Source organism: Theropithecus gelada, chromosome 11 (assembly GCF_003255815.1).
Source record: "Theropithecus gelada isolate Dixy chromosome 11, Tgel_1.0, whole genome shotgun sequence".
In the NCBI taxonomy this organism is placed as follows: domain Eukaryota; kingdom Metazoa; phylum Chordata; class Mammalia; order Primates; family Cercopithecidae; genus Theropithecus; species Theropithecus gelada.
The window spans coordinates 33,796,054-33,807,485 of NC_037679.1; positions in this window are offsets into that span (position 1 = coordinate 33,796,054).

The window sequence follows — 11,432 nt, forward strand, 5'->3', positions numbered from 1 at the left end:
ATTGAAAAAAACCAAGTCTACTTTATCACTGAATAGCAATGTTCTACCAGGATTTCCCCCAGGGAAGCAATTTGAGAAACAAGATTTTCCTTGCAGATTATCCAAATATAACAATATTATGTTCAATAGATGCTCTTCAAGAAGCAGGTTATTGACTTCATAATGTGGTGTTATAATCAGGAATGAATGAAAAATATCTACATTATTATGATTTATATTTGTTTCTTAGAATACACCTCAGAATGTAAATTCAATTTATTCTCTACCATTCTGGTGTTAGAATTGAGCAGTTTATGTAATTGACACATTCTGAATCACAATGTTGAGTGATTATGAATTAATCATTAATATCTAATGATGCTTATGATACAAAATAGAACAATATAAACACATATCTAGGGGTTGATCATTTTACAAGAGTCTTTTTAGTTATCTTTCTGGAATTTTTTTAATGAATTCAGTGTCATTCAAAGGTGTTCCCTTTTAATTATAAAAATATTACCCTTTTAAGATTTTAAAATATTAATGTGCCATTTCAAAACTTAAAGATCTACTATATTTAGAACTATGCCATCTAAAAAATTTCTAAAATATATTTTGATTAATTGTCTCTTCATGCACAATTTGCCCTTCCTGAGAATCCTTTCTGTCCTAATAACTCTATTGTCTCTCCCCTCTCTAGTTCAAAAAAGCACTTAAGTGCCTACTATAGAACAAGCTCTGTGCTAAGTTAGAAAGATGCAAATATTTAAAAAAATAATGACCCTCAACCTTTTATATTCCAGTGGACTTAACAAATATATGACATACAATTTCAAATACTATCAAAAGTGTTATTCTTAACTCAGAGAGGATGGCTACTTATTGCATCCAGAAGATTCAAGGAAATGTTCCTAGTGAAATAAAATAATACTTGAACTGAGATTTGAAAGATACTTAATGTTAGATAAAAGAGGCATGAAAATCCATTTTGAGGAGAGGAAATAGCAAAAGCACAAGTGCAGAGGCAAAGAGTAATATGAAATGTATCATGATCATTATAGGCAGATTGTTTTTTCTAAACTATAAAATGAATTCAGAACAAGAGGGGGTTGAGACTGGAGACATATGTGTAAGCCAAATTGTTTATATTGTTATTTAATCTCTATTTTGCCTCACAAATAAGATGGAAATCTTTTGGAAAGATAGTGGAAGGCATAGTATACTTTCTATCTTTAGAATATTTTTCTGTAAGTATTATAGGAAGGCTACAGTATAATGCTCTAACAGCATAATATGACTTCTCGTTATCCTTTAACAATAATGTAGGATGATGAAATACTAATGATGATAGCATTATTGTCTGTAATTGCTTTGTCACTATTTACCCTAGCTCTCTGACTTTAACTCCTAAGAATCGTCAGTGGAGAGTACATAAATGTGTATTCCCCTTTCTTTATGTTTTTGTGGGGAGGGCCTTCCACCACAGTGCCGCTCCTGTACTCTTGTCTTGCCTTGCCTCTATTCTCACTCACCAACCCGAATCAAGTGGAAAGACATCTAATGGATGACTGGGGGATATGAACTGGTTACATGTGACTCAGCCTACTCTCATTCCTCTTCAGTTTTGCCTGCCGTCAGTACAAGGAACTTCCGTGTGTGTGTGTGTGTGTGTGTGTGTGTGTGTGTGTGTATGTGTATTTGTGATATGGTTTGGCTGTGTCTCCACCCAAAATCTCATCTTGAATTTTAATCCACATAATCTCCACATATCCAGGGACTCACCAGGAGGAGGTACTTGGATCATGTGGACAGTTTTCCCCATGCTGTTCTCATTATAGTGAATGAGTTCTCACAATATCTTATGGTTTCATAAGTGTTTGGTAGTTCCTCTCGCATGCATTCTCCTTCCTGCTGCCTTGTGAAGAAGGTGTCTTGCTTCCCCTTTGCCTTCAGCCATGATTGTAAGTTTCCTGAGGCCTCCCAGCCATGCTGTACTGTGAGTCAATTGAACCTTTCTTTTATAAGTTACCCAGTCTCAGGCAGTTCCTTGTAGCAGTGTGAAAATGGACTAACACAGTGTGTATGTGTTTGTGCACGTATATGCATTGTGAAGGCTGGGGATGTTGAAGTGTGCCAGTTAGTGGGTAATAAGGATAATTCAAAGGTCAACTATTATAAACTGATTTTACCAAATATTTAAGCATAGCATATGGACATGATTACAAGAGAAAATTTGTACTTTCCATCTACCTGGTCATTTCTCAGTTGGTTTCAACCTCAAACAGAGGAGAGAAGGGTGCTATGAATTAATCTTCTAAACCTCTAACATATATGAAGGAAATGTTTCATATGTATTCCTAATTGGAACTGGCCCGTTTAAAGGTATGATTGGGACAGAAGATTTTGTGCACTTGTTTCCCTCTTCATTTCACTTAATTCCTGGAATCCATTCCAATTGCTCATGTTGCCCAGTAGTCTCTCCAGGCTTCCTCTCCCTTCCTCAGATGCAGCTTCTATTCTGCTCTATTCTGCATGAAGATTTACATGCCTGTTTAATAATTTTCTCTGGAGTAAAAAGATAGTAAGTAGTGATGAGTTTTTGAGCTGCCACTACTGAATAATAAATATGCAATTGAGCGTATGTTCTCTGGATGCCAAATATCTTAATCCAAATATGTGACTCTAAAAGTAGAAAATTCACATTCAATGACAAGCTTTTGGAAAGTTACTTATGAGCAGATGGGCTTTTTGGTATGTTTGTGTTCCATCAAGTTGGTAACTAAATATTTCATCTAAATACAGGCATACCTGGTTTTATTGTGCTTTGCTTTACTGCACATTGCAGATACTGCATTTTTTAGAAATTGAAGTTTTTTGGCAATCCTGAGTCTAGCAAATCTGTTGGCGCCATTTTACTAACAGTATGTGCTTACTCTGTGTCTGTATTACATTTTGGTAATTCTGATGGATCTGGGCAAAGTAAATTGAAAAACTTCTGGAAAAGATTCTCCAATCCAGACGCCATTCAGAACACTAGTGATTCATATGTGGAGGTCAAAATAAAAATATTAGCTTGAGTTTGGAAGAAGTTGATTCTCACCTTCGTGGCTGACTTTGAGGGGTTCAAGACTACAATGGTGGAAGTAACTGTCAAGTGTGGTGGAAATTGTAAGAGAACTAGGATTAGAGGTGGAGTCTGAAGATGTGAATGAATTGCTGCAATCTGATGATAAAATATCAATGGATGGAGAGTTGCTTCCCATGAATGAGCAGGGAGTGATTTCTTGAGATGGGATCCACTCGTAGTGAAGATGCTAGGAGTACTGTTGTAATGACAATAATGGATTTAGTATAGTACATAAACTTAGTTGATAAAGCAGCAACAGGATTTGAGAGGATTTCTTTGATTTTAAAAGAAGCTCTACTGTAGCTAAAATGCTACCAGACAACATTGCATATTATAGATAAATCCTTCATGAATGGAAGAATCAATCAATGTGTCAAACTTCATTATTGCCTTATTTTAAGTAATTGCCACAGCCACACCAGCCTTCATGAACCACTACTCTGATTGATCAGCAGCCATCAACATCGAAGCAAGACTCTCCACCAATAACAAGATTACCACCTGCTGAAGGCTCAGAAGATTAAAATTTTCTAGAAATAAAGTAATTTTAGGCTAGGTACAGTGACTCATGCCTAAAATCCCAGAACTTTGGGAGGCCAAGACTAGTGGGTCACTTGCGGTTAGGAGTTCAAGACCAGCCTGGCCAACATGGTGAAACCCCATTTCTACTAAAAATACAAAAATTAGCTGGGTGTGGTGACAGGCGCCTGTAATCCCAGCTCCTGGGGCAGGGGGGTGAGGTATGAGAATTGCTTGTACCCAGAAGATTGCAGTGAGCCAAGATTGAGCCACTGCACTCCAACCTGGCTGACAGTGAGACCCTGTCTTAAAAAACAACAACAACGACAACAACAAAAAACAGTAGTTTTTAAATTAAGGTATGTACCTTAGTTTTTAGACACAATGCTATTGCACACTTAATACTTATAGTATGGTATAAACATAACTTTTATAAACACTGGGAAACCAAAAGAATTGTATGACTCACTTTATTTCAGTGGTCTGGAACCAAACACGTATCTCTGCAGTATGTCTCTGTGTCTCTCCCCTTCTTTATCTCTGTCTGTCTATCTATCTATACTCTTGTGTTTGTATAGGGGGAGATACATATATATATACACAGACACACACACACACACACAAAATCAGGAGATGTGTGAGTAGGCTACAGTATAATGTAAAAATATGTTTTATATAGACCAGAAAACCAAAACAATGACGTGATTTATTGCAATGTTCACCTTACTGTGATGATCTGGAATCAAATCCATAATATCTTCAAGGTAGCCTGGCATTTGAGTAATATTTGGTTGGAGTTTATCAGAGGAGCCCTAGGTGACAACAGCAAGTAAGGCACTAACAGTGTTGCAAACATTGTAGGATGTCTAACTCAACATAATGTATAATATTGATTCCCTTGCTTGTCTGTATTATAGAAACAGGATAGTGAAATACCAACCTTCAGGCCTCAGGGAGTACATGAGACACAGTTCTAGTCACTGAGATGTCAACAATAATCCCTGATATGGCATCCCTTCTCAAATAATGTACTGTTAGAAGTAAACCTTTAGCCCGTCCTTTCCCTCCTGCCTAGTGTGCAGACAATATAAGGAGGTAAATGCCCCATGTTTTAACAATGAAGTGAAATTCAGATGTTGAAGATTGTTTGGGATGACATTGTTGAGTACCATGTGAAAAACAGGTTCCATGTTTCAACCACTATTCATTGGATTTATTACTCACAAACGCATTACTAACCGACAAAGGTAACAAGCGTATTTCAACTTTGAATAGTCACCATTCTTAGCTGCAGACACTAGAGGCTATCTAGCTGGTTTATTTCTTAAGGAATTGGTTAGTGGACGCCACATAATACAGAATTGTTGCGGTGGTTTTTAAGCTTGGCTACTACATGTGTAGAAGATGCACTTGAAGAACAACATATTTAGAAGAAATGCCCAACCACATCATGGAGTCACTGAAAGGGAAAGATATTGCCATTTCCATTGCCTCTACAATAGGAGCTAGAAACTAGAAATTGTATCACATCTACCCCAGGAAACCCACATGCAACAGTTGCTTTGTGTTCTTTCTCTTCATTCATATTTTATGCAGATGCATCTGCTTGGCAGAACCTAAGTCCCACGCCTGCACACTTAGTTAAAAGGATATTTAGAAAATGCAGCTTATATGTGGCCAGCCTCTATTTTTCAAGAAAACAAGCCAAAGAAGTATTGAAATGAGTGTGTGAGTGGTGAGTGAGTTAATATAAAGTGTCTGCAACGAACTGTGCCAATCTTGATTGGTATTGACTTCCTGGAGTGGTGTTCTGAGGAGTGGCTGAACATATGCACGCTCAGCAAGAAAGAGTGACATGATTCATTAGTGATATCTGTTGAGACACAGAGGGAAAGTTCGGATATGCTTGCCACTTACTGTTTCATCTCCAAGCAAATACTGACATAAAAAGGCCACTAGAGAGTGGCAGCTGGGGATCTGAGACAGATCAATTACAGGAAGTAAGATCGGGAAAACACTAAGCTGCTCTAATTGCTAAGCTGCTTAGTCTCAGGCAGAATTGGAGGAACTGAGATTACAAAAAGAAGAGACAATGGAAGTAGGACTATCCTGGAACAGAAATACAGAAATACACAAAGTAGCTCTCTTCCCTTGAGCTGAAGTTATTTTGGCACTTGTTTAGCCAATCTTTAGTTTGTGGGCAGAAAAACAAACAAACGTGTATCTAATTTGGGCTGAAAATTTATTTTAGGTACACCTGCTTCTGAAATCTTACAGAAGCATATTATATCAAAAGGTCCTTACCTTCAAGATCTACAGAAAAGAATAAACTAAGACAAATAATATGTAATTTCCAGGCCCATAAAACTTACCTGGCCGTTTCATTTTATATGTGAAAAATCTGTGACCCAGAGATACTATGGCTTATGTAAAAAAAAAAAGTTAGTATTTGCTTTAAGTATTTCTCAGGCCTAGGCTTTTTCTATTAATATGTAATCACATGTTCATTAATCATCCATATTAAAATGTCATTTTCTTAAATATTATGTATAATAAAGAAATATATAAAATAAGGACTCCATGAAAAAGCAGTTTATAATAAAATGGATGAAAAAATGACACATAAAGACTGCATTCTTTGCAAATTCCAAAGGAAGGAAAGTCTTAAAAAAACAAAGTATGAAGTTGGAACCAGTCAAATTTTCAGTTCAGAATCTGCCTTTATGTGAAAAAGTAGAAAATGAGTTTGTTAAATGAATCATTGGAAAGACTAAAGAGCAAAGTTTTTAATGGATTTCCAGAAACAAGGCAAAAAACACACTACAGTATCGATGTGTTGAATATTCCTTCAAGTACTTAAAGTATTTATGTTTTCACAGATGTCACCTTTCATCATTTACTACTATCCTCACCAGCTGAGAAAAACAGATGCTTCTTTAGAAGCTACCAAGTCAAGGTCAGCTGCCAGGAAGAGTGAGATCATGAGTAGCTAACATTTTCAGTTTTTATACAAGGAGAGTATTTGCCTCTCTCCATCAGTATTCTTAAATTAAGGAATTCTGCTACCATAATGAGAAATTAAAAGGCTAGGCATTCATAAATTTAAAAACCATGTCAATCACAAAATGCTACAAGAGATCTTGAAGAGATAGCTGCACTCCTATGTTCACTGCAGCATTATTTATAAGACACAAGACATGAAAACAACTTCAATGTACACTAACAAATAAATGGATAAAGAAAAATGTGGTATACACATACAATAAAACATTATTCATCCTTAGAAAATAAATAAATAGGCCTAGAGAACATTATGCTAAGTGTAATAAACCAGGCAAAGAAAGAAAAATACTGTGTGATATCATTTATATGTGGAATATTAAAATATCATTTATATTTATATGTGGAATATCATAGCTACTCATACTACAGGAAATGGTATGGTGGTTGCCAGGGGCTGGGGAGACAAGAAAACAGGTATTTGCTATTGGACAGGTATAAAGTTCAGTTATTCAAGTTGAATAATTTCTTGAGATCTGCTATACAACAGTGTCTATAGCTAACAATACTGCAGCTTACATGGGCAAGACAGCCAAATAAGAACAACTCAGGTCTGCAGCTCACAGCAAGATCAATGTAGAAGGCAGGTGATTTAGGCATTTCCAACTGAGGTATCCGGCTTATCTCACTGGGACTGGTTAGACAGTGGGTGCAGCCCATGCAGAGCAAGCAGAAGCAGGGTGGGGCATCACCTCACCTGGAAAACACAAGGGATTGGGGAACTCCCTCCCCTAGCCAAGGGAAGCCATGACGTACTGTGCCCTGAGGAACAGTGCCTTCCAGCCCAGATACTACGCTTTTCCCACAGTCTTTGCAACCCAAAGACCAAGAGATTCCTTTGGGTGCCTACACCACCAGGGCCCTGGGTTTCAAGTACAAAACTGGGCAGCCATTTGAGCAGACACCAAGCTAGCTGCAGGAGTTTTTTGCATACCCCAGTGGCACTTGGAATGCCAGTGAGACAGAACCATTCACTCCCCTGGAAAGGGAGTTGAAGCCAGGGAGCCAAGTGGTCTAGCTCAGTGGATCCCACCCCCATGGAGACCAGCAAGCCAAGATCCAATGGCTTGCAATTCTCACTGCCAGCAGAAGTCTGAAGTTGATCTGGGACACTTGAGTTTGGTGGGAGGAGGGGCGTCCACCATTATAAAGGCTTGAGTAGGCGGTTTCCCCTCACAGTGTAAGCAAAGCCACCAGGAAGTTTGAACTAGATGGAGCCCACCACAGCCCTGCAAATCCACTGTAGCTAGACTGCCTCTCTAGATTTCTCCTCTCTTGACAGGGCATCTCTGAAACAAAGGCAGCAACCCCAGTTGGGGGCTTATAGACAAAACTCCCATCTCTTTGAAACAGACCACCCGGGGGAAGGGGCAGCTGTGGGAGCAGCTTCAGCAGACATAAACATTCCTGCCTGCCAGCTCTGAAGAAAGCAGTGGCTCTCCTAGTACAGTGCACAAGCTCTGCTAAGAAACAAATTGCCTCCTCAAGTGGGTCCCTGACCCCATTCCTGATTGGGAGACACCTCCCAGCAGGGGTCAACAGACACTTCAAACAGGAGAACTCCAGCTGGCATCTGGCAGGTGCCCCTCTGGGACAAATCTTCCAGAGGAAGGAACAGGCAGCAATCTTTGCTGTTCTGCAGCTCTGCTGGTGATACCCAGGCAAAAAGGGTCTGAAGTGGACCTCCAGCAAACTCCAGCAGACGTGTAGCAGAGGAGCCTGACTGTTAGAAGGAAAACTAACAAACAGAAAGAATAGCATCACCATCAACAGAAAGCACGTCCGCACAAAAATCTCATCCGAAGGTCACCAACATCAAAGACCAAAGGTAGATAAATCCATGAAGATTAGAAAAAAACAGCACAAAAAGTCTGAAAATTCCAAAAACCAGAATGCCTCTTCTCCTCCAAAGGATCACAACTCCTCACCAGCAAGGGAACAAAACTGGACGGAGAATGAGTTTGATGTTTGACAGAAGTAGGGCTTCAGAAGGTGGGTAGTAACAAACTCCTCTGAGCTAAAGGAGCATGTTCTAATCCAATGCAAGGAAGATAAGAACCTTGAAAAAAGGCTAGACAAATTTCTAACTAGAATAAACAGTTGAGAGAAGAATGTAAATGACCCATTGGAGCTGAAAAGCACAGCACAAAAACTTCGTGAAATATACACAAGTATCAATAGCTGAATAGATCATGTGGAAGAAAGGATATCAGAGATTGACGATAAACTTAATGAAATAAAGCTATGCGAAAAGACCAAACCTATGTTAGATTGGTGTACTTAAAAGTGATGGGGAGAATGGAAGCAAGTTGGAAAACACTTTTCAGGATATTATTCAGGAGAACTTCTACAACATAGCAAGATAGGCCAACACTCAAATTCAGGAAATACAGAGAACAAAGATACTCCTTGAGAAGAGCAACCCCAGGACACATAATTGTCAGATTCACCAAGGTTGAAATGAAGGAAAAAATGTTAAGGGCAGCCAGAGAGAAAGGTTGGGTTACCCACAAAGGGAAGCCCATCAGACTAACAGTGGATCTCTCTGCAGAAACCCTACAAGCCAGAAGAGAGTGGGGGCCAATATTCAACATAATTAAAGAAAAGAATTTTCAACCCAGAATTTCATATCTAGCCAAACTAAGCTTCATAAGCAAAGGAGAAGTACAATCCTTTACAGACAAGCAAATGCTGAGAGATTTTGTCACCACCAGGCCTACCTTACTAGTTGCTCCTGAAGGAAGCACTAATTATGGAAAGGAAAAACTGGTACCAGCCACTGTAAAAACACATACCAAATTGTAAAGACCATTGACATTATGAAGAAGCTGCATCAACTAACGGGCAAAATAACCAGCTAGCATCATAATGACAGGATCAAATTCACACATAACAATATTAACCTTAAATGTAAATGGGCTAAATGCCCCAATTAAAAGATACAAACTGGCTAATTGGATAAAGAGTCAAGACCCATTGGTGTGCTGTATTCAGAAGACCCATCTCACATGCAAAGATACACATAGGCTCAAAAGAAAGGGATGAAGGACTATTTACCAAGCAAATGGAAAGAAAAAGAACAAAGAAGAAGAAAAAAGAAAATAACAACAACAACAAAAAGCAGTGGTTGAAATCCTAGTCTCTGATAAAACAGACTTTAAACCAACAAAGATCGAAAATAAAAAGAAGGGCATTACATAATGGTATAGGGATCAATGCAACAAGAAGAGTTAACTAGCTTAAATATATATGCACCCAATACAGGAGCCCCAGATTTATAAAGCAAGCTCTTAGAGACCTATGAAAAGACTTAGACTCCCAGACAATAATAATGGGAGACTTTAACACCCCACTGTCAATATTAGACAGATCAATGAGACAGAAAATTAACAAAGATATTCAGGACGTGAACTCAGCTCTGGACCAAGCAGACTTAACAGACATCTACAGAACTCTCCACCCCAAATCAACAGAATATATATTTTTCTCAGCACGACATTGCGCTTATTCTAAAATTGACCACAAATTTGGAAGTAAAACAGTCATCAGCAAAAGAAAAAGAACGGAAATCATAACAAACAAGTCTCTCAGACCACAGTACAATCAAATAGAACTCAGGATTAAGAAACTCACTCAAAACCGCACAACTACATGAAAACTTAACAACCTGCTCCTGAATGACCACTGGGTAAGTAACGAAATTAAGGCAGAAATAAATAAGTTTTTGAAACCAATGAGAACAAAGACACAACATACCAGAATCTCTGGGACACAGCTAAAGCAATATTTAGAGGGAAATTTATAACACTAAATGCCCACAGAAGGAAGCGGGAAAGATCTAAAATCGACACCCTAACATCACAATTAAAAGAAATAGAGAAGCAAGAGCAAACAAATTCAAAAGCTAGCAGAAGACAAGAAATAACTAAGATCAGAGAAGAACTGAAGGAGATAGAGACTCAGAAAACGTTTCAAAAAATCAGTGAATCCAGAAGCTTTTTTTTTGAAAAGATTAACAAAATTTATAGATCACTAGCCAGACTAATAAAGAAAAAAAGTGAGAAGAATCAAATAGACACAATAAAAATGATAAAGAGGATATCATCACTGATCCTACAGAAATAAAAACTACCATCAGAGAACATTATAAACATCTCTACACAAATAAACTAGAAAATCTAGAAGAAATGGATAAATTCCTGGACACATACACACTCTCAAGACTAAACCAGGAGGAAGTCGAATACCTGAGGAGACCAATAACAAATTCTGAAATGGAGGCAGTAATTAATAGCCTACCAAACAAAACAGGCCAATTACCAGACGGATTCACAGCCGAATTCTACTAGAGGTAAAAAGAGGAGCTGGTTTCCTTCTGAAACTATTCCAAACAATAGAAAAAGAGGGACTCTTCCATAACACATTTTATGAGGCCAGTATCATCCTGATACCAAAGGCTGGCAAGGACACAACAAATAAATTTCAAGCCAGTATCACTGATGAATATCAATGTGGATATCCTCAATAAAGTACTGGCAAACCAAATCCAGCAGCACATCAAAAAGGTTATCCAACACGATCAAGTTGGCTTCATCCCTGGGATGCATGGCTGGTTCGACATATGCAAATCAATAAACATAATCCATCACATAAACAGAACCAATGACAAAACCACATGATTATCTCAATAGATGCAGAAAAGGCCTTTGATAAAATTCAACTCCCCTTCATGCTAAAACTTTCA